General features: G+C 34.2%; 1 protein-coding gene across 3 annotated transcripts in view; it reads right to left on the reverse strand.

The window, feature by feature from the left end:
• The window catches only part of eya (eya transcriptional coactivator and phosphatase 2), a 493645-nt gene that overhangs the window by 381019 nt on the left and 86953 nt on the right, over nucleotides 1-25673 (reverse strand). The window contains exon 1 of one of the 3 annotated variants that reach the window (XM_085814105.1): nucleotides 1843-1979. The exons of the other annotated variants lie outside the window; for them this stretch is intronic. The gene's annotated coding sequence lies outside the window, so the exon portion shown is untranslated. Of the gene's footprint in view, nucleotides 1-1842; nucleotides 1980-25673 lie in introns of those variants that run through there. 3 annotated transcript variants of the gene reach the window in all.

Raw genomic sequence — 25673 nt, forward strand, 5'->3', positions numbered from 1 at the left:
TTATTTTGCTAACTCAAAGATAGCTTTTATTCATTTTACAGTAATTTCTTTAAAACAAATTATATTATTTAGTAAAATAATCGTAAAATTCTCCTTTCACTTAACTTCTATTAGGCATTCTTAAGATTAATGATATATCACTAATAATAAAATGGTATATAATCCAAGTTTCGTCATGTACTGGCCAAAATCTCTCTACAAGACATTGCAAATACTCTTATGAGTTTCGATAACTTACATGCTTACGTCTTTGATCGTCTATCCCATTTTAGTTAATTTAACTACAAATCAAAATCCAATTGCATAATCCATCAGAATATTTACACACAGGTACTTGAAAGTAATCTCCTGGATAGGGACTCCGCAGTTCTCCGGTAAGGTACTTGAAAAAGCGATCTCCAGGACATAGATTTCAAATCCATTAATTTTGCATACAAAATGAGGACACTTGTTTACATTACAAAATGTGTAATAAAACTGGAAGTGATTGTTTTTGGACTCACTGAGTCAGTAAGTATATTATTTTGATTAACGTGTCTTTCAAGCGGAATTTTACTGTTAAGCACGTTGCTCATTTTACTTGGTAATAAATACATCTTTGAAAGAAAAAAAAAAAATCACTCATTTATATTTCGATGATTTGTTTTTCGACAGTATCTAAGGTACAAGAAGACACCTGTACTAGTTTATCTTAGCGCTATTACCGTTTACCATTTTTTTCTTGGTGTAAACATTAAAAAGTCCTCCACGAAGGCATCCCTCCCTTAAGGCAGATAGCCCTCGAGTGCTTTGCCGTAATCTAATAAACCAAACCAAAAAACCTTGGTGTAGACATAAGCCACCATAGTTCCAACTGGTGAGATTCGAGAAGAAACGTTTTGAGATGACGAAAATAGATTTCACGCATATTAATTAAAAAAATACAGTGATATCGGAATAGATAAAAGAAGCTAACTGAAATTATATATTTCGCTTTCATTTATAAAAAGCGATTTTAAAATTAACATGCCAGTTCGATCGGCTAACCATTATTTTGTAATTTAGAAACCTGAAAAAAAAAAAAAAAAAAAAAAAAAAAAAAAAAAAAAAAAAAGTAGTAATAATAATAATAAAAATACTGAAAGCTTTTAGCTTTTATATTACGCCCAAAGGAGCGTTTTTTAACGCTTTGTGCGTTGCCTTTATGTATTAAATATCATGTTCTTCGCACTTGAGCCATAAAATTCAACTTAACAGCAATATCACAAAATATTTAAAAAGAGCATATCTTTAGATTTTCCGATACACAGTCTCGCGTGATGGAGATAATTTTTTTTTTTTTTTCGTACAGTGTTGCCACTTAAATCGTCGAGTTTGCTGATCAAAAATGATTTAAAGTTTTACAAAGCATGAAATCGAAAATAAAACAAATTTCAAATTCAAATTAGGGCTTCCACATGCCCATATTCTATGGAAGATTACGTTATTCAAATTTTGATGGCTCTAGGTACCGTTGTTTTTTTCACTTTGCGAGAGAAACATATATACTTTCATTCAGATTCGTCATTATTTAATTTCTTTAAGCATAATTCAGGGATCTAATATTTGGTGGCAACAATTTGAAAAGTGAAACGCTGTTTTATAGTGGACTATGCCAAATGCCAAATCGAAGTTAATAGCCCTTCCGGACAAATTACCCCTGGACAAAAAAAAAAAAAAAAAAAAAAAAAAAAAAAAAAAAAAAAAAAGGAAAAATTTTTTTTGTTTCTTTTTGCAAACATTTTTGGAAAACAAACCCGGTTATGTCATTTCAGCTTTGTGCTTTCGTTTCAGTATCCGGATCCAACTTGCTAAGACACTTACCTCTGAAGCAGTTTGTCGTGCTCGACAGTGTTGAGTGGAGGCACACAATCAACCAAATCTACGCCCTGACGGACTAAAGATGCGACAGCTTTGCGACGTTCCTCACGTTCCCCCTGCCAAGAAAGAAGCCCGACGACCGTCGCCTATAAAAAGTAACATCTACTATGACAGCGGATGGATTCGAGGCTTTTAAGTATCTCTCCAGAAAGCTCCCTTCGTGTAAAGCTGCCAAACTAAACACAGTTATCGTTAGTTACCGCATATAAATGCATCCGTTGTAACAATAAAGAGAATTTCTCACCCCCCTCCCATTCGGATACCGTAGTAGGTAGATTTATTTATGATATGTTAGAGAGATTTGCGGTGATGTATATGGATTAGAGCATGTCAAACACTTTAGAAATGTGCTATACACGTTTATTTTTTAATTCTTTTGAATGAAAAGCTTCTTTTTAAGAGGTGCTTTGTAATAAAAAAAAGAAGCAAATTCTATTTGTCGTTTGCTGCTCGGGTTTGCTCTTGCTCTTGGAGTAGATTTGATTGGATGATGAATTGTTGCAAATTAAACCAATCTTCTTTGAGAGCCCCAAAGAAAAAGTAATTATGATAAACATAAATAAATAGATAAAAAGGAGATTATTTCGACGTATTTTGAATTTTTACTGTACGAAATATTTGCAGTGTTAGATATTTAGTTCCTTCAAAAATAGAATGATTTTGGCTCATCAGCTTAACACGTAAACAAAGAGACATAAATGTACTATACAATAATAAGAAAACTGAATTTTTTTTCTCCTTCTGAGAGTGTTACATATCAGTAGAGCAGTAAACTCTGAATAATAAAAGAAATAATTAAAAAATAAAATGCAATTTAAACGAAAAAAAAAACTTAACGTTTTCAGATTTTGTATTACTCCCAAAGGGGTGTTTTTCTAGCGCTTTGTATGTTACCTTTAGTTATTAAACACCATTTCTTTGCAATTAAGCTATAAAATTCAGTTCAACAGCAATATCGCAAAATATTTAAAAACAGCATACCTTTAGGATTTCCGATGCAAAGTTTCTCGCGTTGGAGATATTTTTCCCCGCGTACAGTGTTGCCATTGCTTGCTTTGAAACCTTTGAGTTTACTGATAAAAATTCGTTAATCGAGTGGAGGACTAATAGAGAAAATAATAATAGAGAATTTAAAATTGGTTGGCCCTAGGTACCGTTGTTTTATCACAATGCGAGAAACATACATACGCTCATGCAGATTCTTCATTATTTAATTTCTTTAAATATAATGCAGGGCTCTAATATTTGATGGTAACAATTTGAAAAGTGAAACGCTATTTTATATTGGACACAGTAAAATGCCAAAACAAAATTAATGGCCTTTCTGAGCAAATTGCTCCTTTGGGCTAAAAAAAGACAAAATTTATGACCAAATAAAAATACAGCTTCTATTGAGAATCAAAGAAAATGGAATACGCAGACAAAAATAACCATCTAGCTGTAAATAAGAAGAAATTTCTTTTAATTGTAAATGGTGCTGATATTTGCTTTGATGCCCTGATTTACGTTAAGCCTAATGTTAACATACTGTTGTTCCAAATGTGTATGATTTTACATTTAACAGTAATAATGATAAATAATAATAGAGAATTTTATCAGTATTCGTGATCCGATTTCATTTCAAACGCAACAAAATCAATACATTGGTGGTCTCTTCTGTACCAAAAGTATCAAACCACATGATTGGGAATCAACTTCAAACTATTTTTTCTTCTGCTGATTTCATTCTGATAAAATTTGGTTTCGTCGTACTTCTAAATTTTAAACCAATGGATCCTGGTCAATCTAAAATGCTTAAAAGAATGTCCCTTTCTTAACCAATAACCTTTCAAAGTTGTGAAAAATAGAAGAATTTTAAAATTTGTCAGGAAGCTATTTATAATATCATCATTATTATTTTTATTCGTATCACTACAATGAATTTATTGGTTACTTGGACGAACAGCATAATGTTGTCTACTGGCATCAGTGTTGTCCTGTATTATAAAAAGTTGATTCAATGAAGTTAACGGGACTCAACATAACTAAATCATAATAATTATACAGAGTCTTTTAAAAATCCTTACAAAATTTATAAATTGGCAAACCATTAACTCTTTGAAGGGTTACCTATAGTAACCACTTTTTCTATTGAACGTCTTACAGCTCGTGTGAGTGGTTTTCAAGATTGACCGTTTCTGAAGTTCTCTTGTAGCTCACTAGATGACATTGAAGAAACATAAGCCAGTAGTTGATGCAGCAATTCGTCTTCAAGAAAGTAAGCATCAGCCATCGAAGACAATCACACATCGCGACGATGGGCGCTCTGCAGCAGCAAGAAAAAGCCTGCAAGAACAGTGTAGGAATGCAGCACATGCAAAGTTGCACTCTGCTTGAAAAAGAAAAACTGTTTCTATAGAGACTGATTTGTAGGGATATGTTCTATGGGCCGTGGTCACTGACACTAACCACCAAAAGTGGTCATTTTTTTCACGCGTTGGAACCAATAAAAGTGTTGTTTTACAAGCTTGAAAAGTTTTCCAAACGACAGGTACAGTTGTAAGAAATGCTGCGGGTGGTCGGCCAAAGAAATCAACGATGGCTGATGACCGATATATCCTCATTCTGGCGAAAAGAGATCGAAGCCAGACAGCGGGCAGCATTGCTCAGCAGTTGCGCACGGCAACCGGAGGGCAGGTGTCCCGGTTTACTGTGGACCAATTTAGTTCAGGCAGCTGTCATCTTGGATAAACTATACGTAATTGTCGCAAATAATTTCATTGTAACACCCGATATAGTAAATAAAACAAGAGTTTTGCTGAAAAAGTTAACTGTCTTTTCCTGCCCCTCAAAGAGTTAAAATAATTGTTATATGTAAGACAGTAAGGATTTATCTTTTGAGCTAAATATAAAATAGTACATTTTCTTTTGTGGAATAGAGACATTTATACGTATTAACAATAAATGGTGCTTTACCGAAACCTATTCACAAATAGTTACCAAAAGCTTTAATCAAGGAGATGCTCAGTATGTGCATCAACTACATGATGGATGTAAAATAATAAATGTTAACATTTGAGCATCCTGTCTGCAAGAACTGCAGATTTTTACCAGTTCTCAAAGTGAAGAAGGATTACTGATGGAGAATCCTTGATATAAAATGCTTCAGTGTGCATGAGAATTTAAAATGTTACTGAGTCACTGACTGAATTTGTTATTAGATGATGATCATTAAGTATTAATCAAAGAAAATCCATAACAGCTCGCTCAGTTAAACCTAGAATGCTCTATTTTGCATAAGATGGTATTTTCAGATACATTACATTCATCCGTAACTGGGTGGTCTTAGTTCTTCAGAAGATCAAGACACTGGTAGCTTAGGATTTTTAAAAGCCTTCTTCAAGAAGGAATTAGGCAGTGATAGATATTGCTGCAAAGCCACACTTTATAGTAACTTTAGTTCAAAATTTCATAACTGTAAAGCAGAAGATTTTCATTATCCATACTCGGTAATCATATATACGCTCATAGCAAGTATCCAAAGGAAGACATGCTTCATCAATACACATTCAAAACCCATTAACCTGCATTTTTGAAGAATTTGACAACATAGAAAATTCTCCTAACATCTATACCAGAATTTTACACTTTTCCTTTGTCTCACGAGATAGTGAGAGAATTTAGTGCCTTTCATCCTGTGCCTTTCCCCATTCCCTTCTCTTTTTAGCCTTTCATCCACTGTTCGAAAAGACACCATGTGATAAAGCGAATACCTGTTTTTGTCAATTAAAACGCTTTGGACGAGATGACCCTTATTACTTTGCTTTGACTTACCTTTGGATTCCTAATATTTATTAAATATTTCCTTTATGCAAGTTATTCTGAGCAGAATATTGAATTTCAGGCAAGAAGTCTGCATTTGAATCTAGTTATGCTTTTGTTCTAGCTTGTCCATTTTTTTTAAATTCCACTTACTTATAAAGTAACAGACCAAGGGTTCCGCTGCTATAAAAGAAAACTGTAAGAAATGCATAATTAATACTAACGTACATGCTTTATTAAATGTCCCTCGAGCCCTCTTTAAACGCGACCATACACGATTTTAGATGATTTTGGAACTTTGCAGATGTTTTAGTCTTAGAAAGGTGATGTTCGTAGCCTGTGTTTGTTTATGTTCTCAAAAATATCGGTTTCCTCCAGAAGAGGACCTCTTAGAAACGTTGCCAATAGAGGTTTTAACATAATTATTTTCTAGTAGGTAATGGAATTAATTTAATCTGATACCAATTAAAAAAAGGTTCATTATACTAAGATTTTAGACCAATTTAGTAATTTTTCGTTCAGGCAGCTGTTATCTAAGCTTAATTGATTTCTGTACGTTTTCCATTGTACACTAGTGGGCAAAACTTAAGCAACAAGTTTATTTTTCAACGTACAGCCATTAAATTGTTGAAAAGAGCTTTTAACGATCAGTACAAATGAAAAGCTAACTCAGTAGAAAGGTGGTGCATATGCAGATATCAGCACCATGACGTCAGAAGGTACGTCGGGGTACACAAAATGCGAGGCGTCAGCGCGCGCTGTGCAAGGCAACATAAAAAAAAAATAAATAAATAAATAAAAAAAAAAAGAATGGAAAGCGAATTTTCCGACATTCTTCTTCAAGTGACAATGAGAATGTACTTGCACTATGGCTACAAGAAAACATCAGGACGTCTTTACACATGGTAAAACGAATTGCAAACTTGACTTCTGCCGCCCATTGGAACCGATAAAAGTGTTGTTTCGCAAACTTGGAAAGTTTTCCAAACGACAGATACAGTTGTAAGAAATGCTGGTCGTGGTCGGCCAAAGAAATCAACGACGGCTGATGTCCGATATATCCTCATGCTGGTGAAAAGAGATCGAAGCCAGACAGCTGGCAGCATTGCTCAGCAGTTACACACGGCAACCGGAGGGCAGGTGTCCCTGTTTACCGTGGGCTTTCTACAATTTCATAAGCTTTTGGCAGCAAATACCTGAGTTGTTTGTTTCGTTGCTTGGAAGCAGATCAAAATACACAACATCTTTGTAATTCCACCAAATGGCAGCATGATCTTTTTCTGATGCAATTTAGCTTTCGATAAGATTTGTGCTGACTAATACTCTGCTTGGATCGACTCTGCTTGGATCATTGTCTTTTTTGATTAATGATATTATAAATGAGCCATTTTTCATTTTTCACACCATTTATAATTCGATTAAAATTTTGGTGGATTGCATAACATTGGAATACGCATCACAAATATTGATTCGTTGCGTTAATGAATTTCTTTCAATTTATGCGGAAATATCGAGCTTCTTATCGAATTTATGACACCCCATATGTGATTTTAAATTGTTGTGTAAGGTACATTTTACCATTTTGCAATCTCTCGGACAGTTATATGACAATTCGATTCAGTTATGGCTTTAATTTTATTATCGTCAGCTTCAGAAGCTCGGAGCTCGGCCAGAAAGTTGGTCAACTTCAAGTGAAAAGTCTTCAGAATGAAATTTTTTAAACCAATTCTGACACATGCGTTTTGTTAAGCAATCAACACGGGAAACTTCACGTATCTGTTTGTGAACCTCAGCCATGTTTTAGGAAAATAAGAAAGTAAAATATATCAAAAATGTTCATTCTGCCGACCTCCATGTTAGAACTGACCGTAAACTAACAGTTTGAAACATAAATACCTGAAATTTGTTTCTATAGCAACCTGAAAGTCAGATGCCAAGTCTCAAAAGAAAAAAAAAAAAATATGATATTGACAGACGAGTAACAATACGAACATAACGCTATCTATTTGTGCAAACCGAAATTACTGTCTAGCCAACCCCATTGCATGCACTTAAATGCTACTAAGTATACAATTGTAGGCATAGTCCTGCTTTTTCTCCCTTTATTGTGAGTTTTTTCCCTTTGATTCGATCAAAATATTGCTCAAAAATATCGGTTCCATCTGGACGATGATCTCAAAAAAAAAAAAAGAAAAAGCTTTCTGTATGTAATTGGAAGGGCTTCTTTAAACGAATTCATCAATAAAATAGCTATCTTAACCCTAACAAAGATTTCGTTTAAATGCAATGAACTTATCGTGGCCTGCAGGCTTTCTTACGGATGCAGTTTTATCAGTCCTTATCACTGGGAGATGAACAACATTTTAATTAGTTGCTAAATCTTTACTCTAGCAATGGCACATCATAATATTAAAATTTTGCTAAATGAAATCATGTTGGCTGCCGGAAATAGTTTCGCACATTTCTACCTCAATGGTAAGTCATCTCTTGTTCGGGTAAAAAAGCAACCATAATTGCAACAGAAACAAAAATCTCAGAAGCAAAAAGGAAATAAAACATTCCATTACGGATTATTTCCTGCGTATCCTCTCATTCGTAAGCATGGCCCAAGTAGAGATGCAGGAGAGAGGGGGGGGGAGGGAAAAATGCCTTCTTGACTGTGACAGATGCAGGGAAGCCTAGTGTATGCAGATGAGCTACACCCTTTCCCACGACTTAAAGGATGACGAATGAAGAAGGAGAGCGCGTTGAGACAAAAAGAGATCGCTGTGAAAAGTGGTGGAGGAGCTGGAAAACTTCATTAAGAATATATTAAGAGCCGTTCAAATATTCATCACTTTTGTCTGGCAGTTTATATTTTTACAATACATACTACTAAATTATGCATGCCAATGGTTGCTTAAGAAGGTCGAATGATGATTCATTCCAAGAAGAACGTATCTGGAATAGTCACATGATTGTGGTCATATTATGACGACAATGATTCATGCTTTTAATTTTATTTTGATATTTCGAAAGGGATTATTTTGGCTCCTGAGAAGAATTTTCGTTTTCATGTGGAATTCTTCACCCCCCCCCCACAAATATGACACATTTTTTAATATATTGACAAGAAAAAATTATTATTTTAGCTTTGATCAAGGATTTTTATAATCAAGTTTCTTCTTCTTGTTGCTCTTCTGAAATAAAATTATGGCATGTCATGTTCAAAGCTGCTATTTGCTTGTATATTATTATTTTCAATAAAAATAAAAGTAAAAAAAAATTAACAAACGAAAATGCTTTCTTGGTTGTTTATTCATAGAGAAGATATAATTTTCTAGAGATTTTTAACCAAACTTTAGATTAAAGTTCTTACATCTCACAATAACAATACTTGAAAGGCATTGAAGGCGACTAATGCTTTGGTAGTGCAACATAAATAATGTTACTTACGGTCTCCGAGATAGATAGATTTGGCTGTTTCAGACATCAGATTGTCGAAGCTGAGTGTTAATGTTACTTGCAGAAACTAAGTGTTAATGAAGCTTAGGGCTAATGTTGCTAATGTTACTTAATGTCTCGGAAATGGAAAGATTTACTATAGATGTTTCAGACATCAGATTGTCGAAGCTGAGTGTTAATGTTACTTGTCCAAGCTGAGTGTTAATGAAGGTGTTAATAAAAAATTCTATAGCTTCAGATTTTTCTGCCATTGTTGCTTTACCATAACCATAACATTCAGCATCCATGCGGCTGGCAAATGTTGCCATTTCACAAGCAATAAAAAGAATTGACAAAGTCTCAGAAGTTTGCATTTCAATGTTGCTAATGTTACTTAATGTCTCGGAGATGGAAAGATTTACTATAGATGTTTCAGACATCAAATTGTCGAAGCTGCGTGTTAATGTTACTTGTCGAAGTTGAGTGTTAATGAAGCTGAGTGCTAATGTTACTTAATGTCTCCGAGATGGAAAGATTTACTATAGATGTTTCAGACATCAGATTGTCGAAGCTGAGTGTTAATGTTACTTGTCCAAGCTGAGTGTTAATGAAGCTTAGGGCTAATGTTGCTAATGTTACTTAATGTCTCGGAGATGGAAAGATTTACTATAGATGTTTCAGACATCAGATTGTCGAAGCTGCATGTTAATGTTACTTGTCGAAGTTGAGTGTTAATGAAGCTGAGTGCTAATGTTACTTAATGTCTCCGAAATGGAAAGATTTATTATAGATGTTTCAGACATCAGATTGTCGAAGCTGAGTATTAATGAAGCTGATTGCTAATGTTACTTAATGTCTCCGAGATGAAAAGATTTACTATAGAGGTTTCAGACATCAGATTGTCGAAGCTGAGTGTTAATGTTACTTTTCCAAGCTAAGTGTTAATGAAGGTGTTAATAAAACGTCTATAGCTTCAGATTTTTCTGCCATTGTTGCTTTACCGTAACCATAATATTCAGCATTCACGCGGCTGGGAAATGTTGCCATTTCACAAGCAATAAAAAGAATTGACAAAGTCTGAGAAGTTTGCATTTCAATGTCTCTTAATATTTTTACTTAAATTTTTATTTTAAAAATTAAACCAGTGTATTTTTTAATAAGCTGAGTAAGAAATGTATTATGTATCATATAACACTGTTATGTACTTGTTAATAATTTATGCATTTATTTTTTAATAATATTCCTAACTTATCTAATTTATAACACATCTATTTCAAGTGATATGATTTATACCTGTTTGGCTTTAGACTGGGTGACTGAAGACCATATAGACATTACTAATAGACGAAAGATTTTTCACAAAAAAAAATTATTCAAATTCTTGCCTACGCTAATGAGAACGTCATAATTATACGAAGAAAAAAAAGCGGTTAATGTGGCTTTTTATGCCTTGAGAAAAGTTGCAGCTAAAATGCACTTGGGTATCAATGAAAACAAAGCAATACATGCCGATTACAAAAGAATCAATAAGCCTCAATTACCTTGAAAAAGAAAATCATGAATTTGAATTAGTAGATAGTTTTATTCATCTTGGCTCAAAATCTGAAAAACAATATCGAAACTGATGTTAAGAAAAATGTTAATTAAAGATAATTAAGAAACGTAAAATCAAATTTATTAAAAGAGAGTAAAAGAGCTACTTTTATACAAGTCTATGATAAGTCTTACATCAACTAAAGTGAAAGAAATTCACCTAGCAGTTTTTAATAGAGAAGTTCTAAAAAAAATTTTTTTGGTGTTGTAAACTTTGACGGCCTATTACGACATAAGTATACGAGCAAACCATAAGAGCTTGTTCTGAGAAAATGATATTGTCAAATGCATTGCAATTGACCACATGAAACTTGTTGGTCGCATCTGCCGAATGAGTTCTTTTTAGCATTTTTAATTGAAAATCAACAGAAAAGCATATCGCAAGATAGCTCAGGCTTGGTTTATAATTCCAGTATCCTTCTTGGCGTAACTGGCAAGCATGTCCATCTGGCAATCGGAAAGTTGGAGTCCCATTGCCCATTTTCCATATTTCGTGCTCCGATAAAAACAAACCCTAATATACTGTACAGATTGACTTGTATCGATATCTGAGCATTATTATAACTGCCAACTGGAAAACTCTAACAAAAGGGTGAGCGAAGTGTAAGACGATTCTAAGAAAGGATAACTCTTGGATAACACTGCGCTGTAGTATCAAACAGAAGGAGATTTATACCTCTCTGCTAACTTTTATAGACATTTATACCATTATTATTAGCGGTAAAACGTGCTTCTAACAGCAAATATTACACACCTCAGAAAAGAAAATCATTTGAGCACCATCTTACAATAAATTTTTCAGCTTAACTAATTTTATTTTTAGAAAGCTTGAAACCTTACAATAAAAACATATTTAAAAATGTACTTTGGAATTATTTATTTATTACCTGATGTAATTCTGAATTATTATAATATTATATTATTTATTATCTGATATAATTCTGAATTTCGGTGTACTAGAAACCGTAAGAATTAAAATTCAATTATAATATATATTTTTTTCTTCTTAAACCTGCTACACGTATTAGCTATATAATAAAAGAAACAGAACAAAAAGAAGTGTGAAAGTGTATTTTTCTTTCTTTTCTTTCCTCTCCCCTTCCCCATGAACACTAAATTCTTAAAGTTCTAAACCTAAAAGTGGTATTGTATTATGTAAATAGGCAAAAAATTTCTGCATTTCCAATCCAGTATCCAGAACGGGTAAAGCTTGCAGCTTTATACCAAATTTAGTTATTCAAAATAATACCTACACACGTCATTCACGTAACTGAAATTCTGCTCTACATAAAATCCTATAATATAAGAATAATGAGATTGGAAAATTTAGTAAAGAATACAGGAAGCATTTTGAGAAAATTACACTCTTTAATATCAATTATCTTTTTATAACTTATCTAAAAGGGCAATTTTTCTAAATTGATACAGCAATTTTTGAGGCACTTTAAAGTAGATTTTGAATAGCGTAAAGCTCATCTAATTTAATCAACTGTATGGAATCATCTCCAAAACAAATACTTTTTCTCCATTATTTCAAAGACAACAAGGTAAAATTTCACAACTGTATTTTATTTCTTCTAAAAATATGTAATGTGATAAGTTGCTTTCCTTTCTCTTTCACACCTTCTGCTTTCGAATTGAAAAAGAGAAAAAAAACCAGGCAAATACGAAGCACGAAAGGGAACTGAGGGACAAAAATGAAACAAAAAGTTGGTAGCGGGGGCTTAAACGGCAACAAGGCTGGCACTGTGCAACCAAAGCATATACCAGAAGATGACAGCTTCCGAAATTAAGATAAGAGCTCCAACAGTTATCCTGTTGTCCTTGCCTGCTTCTGTTCGTCTCTCGTTGTAGATTTTGTTGGGGCGATTGCCAAAAGAAGATTGCATTCAAAACCCAAGACGCCATTGCTTGGATATGAAAGAGAGTAACTTTCAAAGATACCAGATTACCTTACCCAAGCTGGAAATGAGAGGGTTGGCTGTCAACGGTTTGACGCCAAATTAATATGGGCTTAGTTGGTGGAACCTCCAAAGCTGGAACAGCAAAATAAATGTTATGGTATGCAGAGTTTTATACAGAGAAGTCACATTTGTGGCGGCCTTTAACCAGTATACTTGTTGCCTGATTTAAAGGGATTAAAGATTTGAAATATGTCCCGAAATAAATATGTTTTCAATGATTTTATGCAAAAGCTGTTGCTTCTTAAACAAATGACAGGATATCTTTGCTTTCTTGGTCTCATGCCGGTGCCAAAAAGAGTGTTCACTGTGAAAACTTTCGTATGATTCTTACAGAATGTAAATCGAAAGACTTGCATAAATCTCATGATTATCAATTGAAAAGTCTTTATCAGTGTCTTTAACGAGCTTTTTTTTTTTTTTCTTCTGACAGGCATTCTTTGATGATAATTTATTTTGATATCTCGAAAATTTCCAAGTTAAACATATCAAGTAAATGTTAAGGTATGACAACTGTTCGTGAGGCAAAGACATGATCTAATTCAAGTTGCAATCAGATGCATGTCAATGGTTTCCACAGGGTTCTCAAAATTTACTCAAAATATTATTTATTGGTATCATTATTATTGCTGTTGCTGTTATTGTTATTCTTATCCTTGTCATGAAATACTACTTTCAATGACTTCCGTCTCAAATTCGTATTTTAATAAATGGCGTAGATGAACTCGATAAAATGTCTTTTTTTTTTTTTTTTTTTTTTTAAAGAAAAAGAAATCCTCGTGCACCACAAAGTATCGCACGAGACTTACAAATCGTAAGTGAAAAAGGCAGAATAGTAAGTAATATCATCAGTTTTCAACAATACAATGAAATCATAACAAGGAAAAAAAAAACACAAGTAAATACAAAAGTATAAAAATGTATAAAGAAATCATTAACAGTGTTTAAAATAAAAGTCAACAAAATCATTGAAAGCTCGGTAGGCCGAAATCGAGGATACAAAATCACAACATTTCGGCGGCCAATGAATTCCAATGAATTTCAAACTACATTTCAAAAGATTTCTTGCTTTATCAAGCAGTGGGCAATCAAAAAGCAGGTGGAAAACACTTTGCTCAACGCTAAGATTGCAATTACACAAATTGGAAGATATCAGCTTAAATCGTTCAAGATAAACATTAAACTTACCATGTCCAGACAAAAATTGCGTAACTTTAAAATTGAGCAACAAGTCCTTACTTTTCAGTCTTTCAAAAATAGTTGGGAAGAATGCTTTTGTAACAGATCCCTTATCAGAAGAGATATAATCACAGTTCCACCGCTCAATCATTTTAGCTTTGAATGTTTTTTTTAAATAAGATTTTGGAATATTTACATCAACGTTAATATCATTTTTAGTTGCATTCTTAGCAAGCCAATCAGCTCTCTCGTTTCCATAATTACCCGAATGACCACGGACAAATGTAAAAAACACTGAAATACCCCTCTTCTCCAGATCTCCGAGAGACTGCTGTATATTGACAATAATATCATTACATAAAGAGGTATTTTTAAGAGATTCCAGGGAAGAGAGTGAATCCGTACAGATTAAATAGCTGGAACCACTTCCATTCTGGCTAATTATCTACTTGATTGCAAAATTAATACACAGAAGTTCAGAAATATATACAGTACATTCATTTCTAATGCGAAATTGGTGACACTCAATTTCAATATCATCTTGAAAAATAGTATAAGCAAAACCAACTTTATCATCAATCCTACTACCATCCGTATACAGCACAAATGAGAATGAATTAACATCAGTGTCCGTACTATCCAGAATCTGTACTGGTTGTCTTACAGAAGGATGTGGTAGAACAGACAAGGGCAATAAACGACCAAAGTGAGAATTGGAGTAATTTGCAAGACTATTCTTATAATCTATAAAAGTCAGAATAAACAAATCCAGTGCTGGAAATCCGGCAAGAGAGAAAACAGCATTGTAACTAATAGTTCGGTAACCGCTTATAACTCGCAGCAAAATTCGTCTTTGAACTCGAAGCAGGCGTTTAGAGTTAATTTTCTTTTTTAGAGACAATCCCCAAGCTCTACATCCATATGAAATAAGGGGTACAATGCCTTTTTTATAAATAATTGCGCTAACATTCGATTTAACACCAAAACTATTACAAGCAATTCGATTCAGCCCTCGCTGAAGTTTCTCACATTTATTAGAAATGTAGGAAATATGCTTTTTCCAGTTAAATTTGCTGTCCAAAAAAACACCTAGATATTTAATTTCATTCACCCTCTCAAGGGGATTGTCATTTAAAAGCAATTGATATCCTTCATAAGTAGTATTTTTTCTATCAATAAACATGGCCTTGGATTTTGCATGGTTAAACTTTAACTTAAAATCTATTGACCAATGATAAATGAAATCTATAACATCTTGGGCGAGACGAAAAGCTTTTTGCATTTCTTTTCCTTGAATACAAATCAACAAATCATCTGCAAAGGCAATGACTTCACAACTGAAGAGATCAGAAAGTTTCTGTAAGAGATCATTCATAATAATAATCCAAAACTTGGGACCGGAAACAGAACCTTGTGGACAACCTCTTTGAGGTCGGCGAACACTTGAGGTGCCACCCAAAGTAAGCTCGGCCGTCCTGTCTTTCAGCAAATCAGAAACAACATTAAACACATTTTGAGGTATCTTCATTTCTTTTAGTAAATTGAGAATAGCAGGCCACCATGCATTATCAAAAGCTCCTTCAATATCAAGAAAAATTAAAATAGTGTACAAACCTCTCATCTTACCCCTCTGTACAATGTTGCTAAGACGCAGAAGTGCATCCTCAGCACATTTTTGAGCAATGAAACCATATTGGTCAGCACTAAGAATATTTTCTTTATGTAGATGCCAAGTAATTGTGTTAGTAATTAGTTTTTCAAAACATTTACCTAAAGAAGAAAGAAGACAGATACACCTAAGATTATTCACATGTGGAACAGTGATACTTTGTTTCTTGAGTATCACAATAACAAGGGCGTTCTTCCAAGTTCGTGGAAAAGCACCAAGATTCAAACATATATTAAATAATCTATGAAAAACTGCAGGAAAAAGACGATGGAAGTATCTTATGGTTTCATTGGGAATAGAGTCCGGGCCAGGAGACCTGCCAAGCCCTAAATTACGAATTACATCATCAACCTCGGCCTGCGAAAAAGGAGGATCAATCTGAGACGCATAACTACTGCGAGCAGATGAGCGCCACTGAGTATGAAAGTCATTATCAAGTCTCACACAATCAGGAGGAAAAGCTTTATCAAGAATAGCATCGATAGTTTCCTCCAAGGAAGACGTAAAGTTACCGCTTGAAAGCTGAAGGCCCGAGATCTCAATCTTCCTCATAAAATTTTCTTTAATACCATAAGTGTAAATTTTTTTCCACACATTCTCATTATTGATATCGGAAAGAAACTTCCTCCAAGACTCTAATTTGGCCTCAATAAGCATTTCATTGTATTTTTTCCTTAAATCAAGGTATTTCCGCTTATACAAGTCCCTTATATCATTGCTAGTAGTCCTCTGGAACCTCCGTCTAGCCGCGTTGACTCTCTTTCTCATAATGGAAATTTCCAATGACCACCAAGGTACTTTTCGCCTACCAGTCCTTCTAATAGGCATAGATTTAATACATGCCCGAAAAATAACTGAAGTCATAAAATCTACAATCGCATTAAGTGAGTTAGTGCTCGAGCAAGAATCCAAACCATTAATGATCAAAGAAATATACTGTGAACAATATTTTTCAAAATATCCCCAATTTGCTTTCTTTGTATTAAACAAAATTCTACTGACAGCAATTAAAGAAGCATCAGAAACAGATAAGTCGAATTCAATCATTGCATGATCTGACAATGATTCACAGTCCGAGAGACACCAGCGGGTAACATTTGCTAGCAAATCAGCTCCCATAATTGTGACATCTATATAGCTTGATCCCTGTTCCGAACAAAAGGTAGGGCCACAGTCCTCATTGATCACATATAAGTTATAGGAGCTGACAAAATCTCCAAGCTTGTTTCCTCGAGCATCACTGTAGGGACTAAACCACAGTTCAGACTTACTATTGGAATCCATACCCCAAATAAGCTTTGCAAGATCCTTAGCCTGGAAGACCCGACTTATTTTATGCAAATCAAATCCAATACATCGGGAGGGCTCAAAGTAGTATGAAAATAGAAAATATTTAGTATCTTTAAAAATAATATCAAGAGTCACCATATTATAATCCAAGAATCTCAAATCCAAAAAAGTAGGTAGAAATCCGGCTCGAACAACAATAGCAGCCTTTATGACCTCTGAGTTAAAATCATAGTATAACCTAAAGGAACTCGGAAAGCCAGGCATAAGACCATGATAAGAGTAAGGTTCTTGAATAAAAGCGACAGAAACATTGTTTACCTCCATATTCAAAACAAGTTGCTGAGTAGCAGCCTTACATCTATGTAAATTAATTTGAACAAATTTTAAAATAAAATTATGACTATTATCCATAATTTGTTCTTGCTATATTTTGACTTCTTATAAATTCATGACAAGAGCAACTTTCAGAAAAAGGCAAATGGCTTACATTTAATTTTTTTTTCTCATCTTTTATTTTTTGATTGCGTCTAATGCAATTGATACAGACTTTCAAATTCTTATGTGGGCAATTTTTACTTTCATGTTCACGTGCACAGAAATAACAAGCACGTAGATTTTTACAGTGTTCAGCACGGTGATTATATCCTAAACAATTAAAACACCGATTAATCACGACAAAATCATCCACCGTACAGATGCTCCAAGAAATTTTTAGTCTACATTCCTGTAAAATACCTCTACGCATGTCTGGATGCACCTCAACAACTAAATGTCTCGTATTTTGAAATTTCCTTAACGTAAATCGAATTCGAGATTCACTCCATTTATTTTCAGAGGCGATAACATCTGGATTTTGATTTTTTAAAACATCGAGAACATCCTCATCCCTTATCTCATTAGGGACATTTTTTATTAAGATCGTAGGATTCCTTCGTTTGGAAGGAAAGGTAGTTAATTCCGGTGATTTTACTTGAATTTCAGTTTGTATCCTTTTTAAATCATTTTCAGAGGGGCATTCTATCAATACCTTGCCATTTCCAATATTTTTTAGATTGAGAATACCCACTTTTTTCTCTACAGGATTAATTTGTAATTTAAGAATCTTCTTAATATCCTCTGACGAACGATTTTCCGAAGAAATGACAAGACCACAACTTAAAGAATTTTGTTTTGCATTCTCCACAGGAGATGGCAGCACAGCACTAGCATACGTTGGTTTTACGAAAATGTCTTTAAGACTTTCCCTACAAGCTTCACGGTAACCCAACGACTTAATACGTTCAAAATTCTTAGTAATCAAACACTTTTAACTCACACATTGCATGCCTTGCCTCTTCACGAATATTCTGGTTCATATTACACTTTGACTCAATAGCCGTTTCAAGTTTATCATAGCAACATTTAAGCGCACTATAAAACACATCATCGTCTTCGTCCATCTTGGCATTCTTTTACTTCGTAGCACTACTCAAAGAAGTAAACAAATCGTTAAGCTAGGGTTAACTATACCGAAATCTTGCAAGAGCCATAATGTTAACAATACTTCTTTTAACTTGACATAAAATGTCTGACAGGTAAATTATAATTTTTTTGCGAAATTGTATTTTTACAACTGTAACTGTATTCGTATAATCGTTATGACTTTATATATATAGTCACATTCATACAATAAAGTCATCTGTGATGTAAATGACAAGGTTAACACATGGTAGATTCACTTGTGATACGTTAACTATGTCATTTAGCCATTTTTACTTCGTTGTACGAAGTAAAGAAAGTGTCATCACGAAAAATTCATATTTCAATAAAATATCCATTTTGACCACTATCGAATGCAGTTTAACGATGTTTTTGCATGACATCTGTGCGTAAGGCCAGAATAAAGAACTTTTTTTGCCCAAAAGAATTATAAAACTGATTTAAAATGAATTCAGAAGAGATTTTTTCGTGGCGTCTGTACGTACGTACGTATGTATCTCGTATTACTCAAAAACGAGTAGCCTCAGAACGTTGAAATTTCTATATAGGACTTCTATAACATATAGTTGTGCACTTCCCTTTTTGGTTGCAATCGACCCCACCGAAAGTATATAAATATATATATAACCACTCTGTTATTCGGCTCAGTGAGCTCAGTTTTTTTTATTCTTAGATGTTGGTAAATTGTGCATTTTTTGCTTTAAAATGATTGAATTATGTAATATGTTGTTCTTATCTTCCGGTTAATGCTTGTACACCTTTAGTTAATCTGCATGCAATAGAGAATTATCAACAATTTAAAAGTTGTTTAAGTGCAGCTAAGTCTAATTTATTTTACCGTAGCAGCCATATTTCTTTATATTTGAAACATAGTAGAATAGTGAATTAATTCTTTTTGCACCTTCAGTGGCTTTTCGCCCAGTGGAACCAAAAAAACTTTTCATTTTGTGCACCGAAAAATCTACCTTCTTGCCATGCTCGCCAAAATGCTTGTTTTTGCTTAGAAACTGTAATTTTAATTGTAAACTTTTTTTTTAATTGTTTTAACTGAATTTGGTGTTTTATGTTTTTCTATATCTTTCAATTTTTAATGAAAATATTTTAGCTTTTATGTATTTTTGCTTTGCCGAGAAGTGAGAACTGAATTACTTTAATGAGAAATATACCGTATTTACTCGCGTAATAGTCGCCCTTACGTGATAGTCGCTCCCCCGTTTTGAAGCAGAAGAGATCGCCAAAAGTGTACAGTATTGTGCAGTAGATTTCCTTGCATAATAGTCGCACATAGACTTTCACAATAAAAAATTGGCAAAATAAGGTGCGACTATTACGAGAGTAAATACGGTATATCTAATAAAATTCGAGGATATAAATTTAAATGAAATGCAGGAAAAAATGCGTATAATTTAATATTCCGTACAAGGAAGTCGTGTGATGCACACATCAGATTTTTTATTATTAGCAATCGACGACAGTAATTTTAAAAAAGAATAAGAAAAGGTAACAAATAGAGTTAATAAGAATGTGAGCGGTAGGAATCTTATTTAATCTCTTGCCTCTCGAAGGAAAAAATGAAATAAAAAAACATGAATGAAAATTGTAAAAAGATGAAAGATTTATTATTTAAATGAACTTATTATTTATAATTTTAGCTTTTACTATAACTCCTCCTTTCCATTTCCACAGCGGAAATGTAAATGAGTTAAAGAACATTTAAGATAAGATTTTTGGACTGTAAGATAAAGCGTGTTTCTGCCTTTTGCTGCACGTTACGTAGTTCCTGCCAGCTCTGATTAGTTCGTAATTACTCGGCTTTTTGCTCTGATTAGTTTGCAATTAATCGGCAATTAAATTTGATATGCCAGTTAGAGTTTTTGAGATAGCTTAGATTTAAATTTAATTTTGTAGTCTTTGACTGTAGACTCCGTTCAGATTTTGAGTATAAATGTCATAACTGGTTTAAGTCGAGCTTCGTTGCTAAGTAACCAGACCTTGCTACTTCACAAAAACTGCTTAAGGGGTTTTGGCATAAAGTTCGAATTTTCTAACTTTATGTCGAGTTGGTATAACAGTCGACCAGTCAGAGCGAAACAAGAGAAAACAGCGGAGAAATTGTAGACACGTCCACGCATGCGCAAATTTAGCTATTCTAACTGGCTACGGCTTATACCCTGTCTCGCAGGTGTGAACGGAACTCCTGTATTTTATGCTTTTACTTCTTCAGTAAAGCCCTTTACTGTAATCATCTTTCTAAGCTCCAAGTGCTTAATTATCAAGTGCTTCAAGAAGACAAAAGATATCGTCCTTTTACGGCTCATCTCCCCCGAGACTCTAACTTCCCTGCATGACACACCTACATCTTTGACTTGCTGTACGTTACAGTTTCCACCTTCTCATTCAGATGTACTCATTTTACTTTCAGAAGTATTCTCTCACTAGTTTGTCTCGTTTACCTCTATAACGACGCGTTTATTTGTTATTGATCTTACGTGCTACTGATATGCTTTGCTCTGTCCTGCTATGCCTCTCCGTTGGTCTCGTGTCTCCTAAGTCACCCCCTGCTACTACATTAGCTTGGATCTCATCTGTTATGACCTTGCCACGTTATGCGCCCATGTGATTCCATCTGACTGAACCGGAAACGTCGTATCGCGGCGATAACTGTCAAACTTAACTTATGCTTTTATGACTAAGCCTCTATGACATTTATACCACCGTCTGAACGGACTTTTAGTCTACTTTAATTTGAATTTGATTGTTATTTCAGTTATACGCCACAAGGGGTGACTAATTCTGTTAGCACAAGAAATGCATTTATATCCAAAGCTCTGTTGTAATAAAAAGGTTGTTTAAACCTTTTCAAGTCTCTGTAGCCATACTTTAGACTCGGCAATAAATGGCTTTACGTCAGTTAGGAGTTTGTAGCTATAGTTTATGCTACCAAAGCAAGCCAAACTCTACAAGAATAGCAGTTATAGAAAAGGTTTTAAATTAGAACAAAAGATGTGTATTATTTAAAAAGTTACGAAAGTTATGACTAGTGAATTGGGCAGTTTATCAAAAATTAAATCATTTTTTCGAAGCTCATAACTTGTTTTCTCACTTTAGCAAACCTTCTTCCTTCTCTGAATCATCTGTCTCACCTTGGTTACTAGTTGGACAGATGCTTCAGACAAGGAAGAAAATTTGCGAAAGTACCCCTTTTACGGTGAGGTTACTTTACTTGGGATTACTTTTAGTTTGAATCCAGACAAACAGGCTGACTGCATGATTGATTTTCGTTATTTTCAAGATGGTTAATGTGAATACGAGCCAGTTTCCCTTACAAAAACCGCCATGAAATCATCCTTCCCGTTAGGCGAGTAATCCTGTGGTGTTTGGCTATAATCAAATGTTCTAACTTTTCACTGTAGCACCTCAAACGCACTGCTCTGAATATATTAATTCTCAATTAATATTTTAGTTTTAATGAATTATTGGTTTAACGCGTTATTTTAGAATAGATTAAAAATAAAGCTGAAAATGAAGCTTAATGCAAGACATATTTACCATTATCATTTAAAACCTGACCTATCACAAGTTTATATTTTCACACGGAGCTAATAAATAATTCTTCCGTTTCAGGTCAGTGCTATACATCGAACTAAAGAATTTCCCTTTAGGATGGTAATCGGACATATTACAAGAATATATATATATGGTGGAGGACTCATAATTCTCCATTCAAATTGTCTCAGTTTTTAAATGAAACAATATACCTTTCCTGTTAGTGCATATAATAGCTTGCTTTATCCGGTTATTAGTTCACAATGCAGGTTTTTAGAGATATTATTTTGATTTTCATGATGCAATTCATAACAAATAATTTGTTTTTCGATATTCAACTAAACATGAAGCATTATCGAGAATTTTCTTTAGGTGCTACAACACAGCGTCTTGTATTTGTTGTCCTATGTGTTTTATGTTTTATATTCCTGTAAATGATCTATTCCCCCCCCCTCGCTGGCGATCTTTCGATTGAAAAATCTTAATTTTAATCTCGGCTAGAAGACAAACGCAAATTTGCTTTTATTGTTTCGAATTCCTGTTTATGGACTACGTACTATGCGAGAGTTGGCACAGAATCAACCGACCTAGTTTAAAAATTTTTTGTAGCTTTTAATTTATAAGGTATATTTTCCTCTTTTCCACGTGCTTTCGTGATGTAACTGAAAGCGCATCCGACGCGTAATCGGAAGATCCGGAATTCGAATCCCGTCGAGGGCATTGCACATTTTTTACTACTCCTACTTAAAAATATTGTGATAAGGTGCCATAAAGGTTCTTTATTTAGGATGAGTTTTCAGAGTGCAATAATTTTCATACCAGTGGTGAAATCATGTGCCTTTGTTAATGATTCCTGTTGCAGCCTCGAAGGTCACTCCAGTGGACAAAGAGGTAAAAGAAGTCTTTTCATCAGGGTCAGAAAATAGACACTTTGTTAGGTAGGAGTGAAAGAATCTCCCCCCCCCCCCGGGAGTTCAGCGCAAGTAAAGACAAGGGGATATATAAGGTGGTTTCCTGCGAAGAGAGAACAATTTTCTTGTTTAGAGCTATGGGCATATTGGCCAGCTAAGAACGATCATATCTCGTGTATAATGCGATAGAGCATTTTTCCTGTAACAAAATACTGAAATTAAGGTAATAAATATATCCAAGTCCCATATGCAACTGTTAAAGTTTTCATCTTATTAAAATTCATGTTTTTGTTAAAACGTGAGTTTGAAGTTCATTCCAACACTGTGTCACAATCCAGGGTTTGCGTAGCGATTTCTGCAACTACACCACAATATCTAATGACTCTGCAAATTATTAGATGAATTGACTGGGGGGCAGTTCAAGATAAATCCTCTGCTGTTAGCTAAGTATTTTTCTTTAACACGGCACTTGAGCCCCAGTGTTGGAAATTCAGTTCGATTTATAAGGTTGAATTTGTACTTATTTTCCTTCTTTCGTATAGTTCAATAAAATATGAAAGTAAAAGCGTGACTAAGATATGCGACTGAGTAAGGTATTATAATGCGCTGCATCGCATCGAAGTTATATCGGCATTATTAAATATTGTTATAAAAATGAGTTATATCGGCATTATAAATGCAGTCACATAATAATTTATAGAGATTCGTTCAAAATAACGCTTATTTTAGTCAGTTTCAATGCAAATGAAGGTAACTGCATTTTAGGAGACAATTGGGTTTCTCTTTTCAGAAGCCGAAAAATTAATGTTTTCAGAGAACCTGTTACCTATCAAAACGCAATGGAACTTGCTTTCGTTTTAAATTTGGCAGCAATAAATTGATAAAAGATATAATTGTATGAAAATGCAAAAGTATCTTAAATGTAATTACAATAAAATATATCAATATTTTTAAATTAATTGAGATATATGAAATATGCGCATCTTTGTATTTTTTAACTATTTCATGCTTGGAATTCATTCTAATCCATTCTTGGTTAATAATTTTTTCCAAATTATCGAAATATTCGATACTTGTTATGATTTTATTACTTTTACAGTTATTTTTCTTGGTCTGAAAAATAATCTTACCATTAATTATTTTTTTTTTAAAAGGCATTCTGTAATATATCGATAAAAATAACGGGAATGTTTTGGCCGAAAAGGGCGTTTAATTTACATAACTTTTAAATTTAATTCGGTATGTAATGTGGGAAATTCTGCAGCATATTGAAACGCAACAAGAGAATTAATTTATTCATATTAAAATACTATGGATGTATGTACATATTTTTTCTATGTTTTCCTTAAAGTCCCAAATCTTTTTAATCATAACATAAATCAAAACATTTTCCTTACTTTTGAGATTATTGCAAAAAGTCAAAAGTAGAACGAAAGTTGAAGATATCTCAACTTATTAGTTACGACACTAGAGTAATATGATTTTCCACCTTAGAATTCATACCTGAAAGCCACACCCCTTTTACATATATAGCTATTGCGGAAAAAAAAGTCCTTTCTTTGAATAGCATTTTGCTTTATTGTATATGTCCACATATAGAAAACTAGCACAACTCTTTAGCTGGGAGGAGGGGTTATTCTACAAAACCATACTTTATTCAAAGAAGTTACATCAAAATGTTTAATGAGAATTTAAAAAAAAAATTAAACTTATTTGTTTGCTAAAAAGAATACATAATATATCATTAAAAAGGGCTGTTTAAAATAAAAATATGCCGTGGAGATTTTTATCACTCAACACCAGATTAATGTTCAAATCTTGTACATTGCATTAAAATAAGCCAACTCAGTTGTGCTGGGCATGTTATCTATATGTACTATAGTAACATATTAAAAAGAAATAATTTTGGCTAGACCAAGTAACACAAGAACAGGAAGACCTAGACTAGACAGAGCGATGCTGTAGAGGAGGATTGTTTAGTCCTTAAAACTAAGAATTAGAGGAGTTTGGTTGCTAGTAGAGGTGGTTGGAAACGTCTAGCACAGAAGGCCTTGGCCTATCCTGAGCTGTTGCGCCATAGTTGATGATAGAAATATACTCCCGCACAATATCTTTGCGTAATGTCTGCTTTGTAACGAAGGTATCTCAGTTTGGGAAAGAGCTTCTTAGGAATGGTATTCAAGGTCTCATACTTTTCTTCTTATGCCTCCAACTACGAAAAAGGACTTTCAGATAGATGAATTCAATGTGTTAGGACAATGTGTAAAGACATAATGATCACAAACATCAATGCCTTTCTTAGGATTTAAGGCAAGGCTCATTGGCGGGACAACATTCCTTCGCTAACTGCGACATCATAGAGCAACAAATTATAGTAAGTAAAATTTAAAATACGCTTTGTCACCCTTCCAAAACAGATGATATGAAAAATCAACTATGTCTTCATCGGAATTCGAACCATGGATTTTCCGATGTGGTAACTGTTACACCACGAGAGCTCGCACGAGAAGAAGGCAATAATTTCTTATATGCTGTACCCCCCTAGGGGTCGACGTAGAGAATTCTGCGAAGCTATGGCTGGGATCTGTATCTAGGCAGTCTCGGCCACGGGGGTATACAAATTACCCACCTAGTGGTTCTGGAGGTCCAGGAAAGGTCATTTATTGGCCGGCGCATGGGCATGGCGAGTCCTAGAGCAGTTGGCTCTAGTAGCCCGGTGGTGGCACCCCGGATTTGCTGGGTAATGTCCCTCTGCAACGGGCAGCCCAAGCGACTGGCAGGTAGCAAAGAGACAGCGTCGCTGTATGGCAGCTGGTGCCAATTCTCGCCAAGAAGCGGGGAAGGGGGTTGCACTCTCGGAACTGTTCTGAAGGTGGATTGGCCATATAGTGCCGTCACCTTGCATGGCGAAACATGTAATCC

The sequence above is a fragment of the Stegodyphus dumicola genome, chromosome 1 (genome assembly GCF_044657685.1).
Source record: "Stegodyphus dumicola isolate Sdum_Otavi_A_Nest chromosome 1, ASM4465768v1".
Lineage (NCBI taxonomy): Eukaryota > Metazoa > Arthropoda > Arachnida > Araneae > Eresidae > Stegodyphus > Stegodyphus dumicola.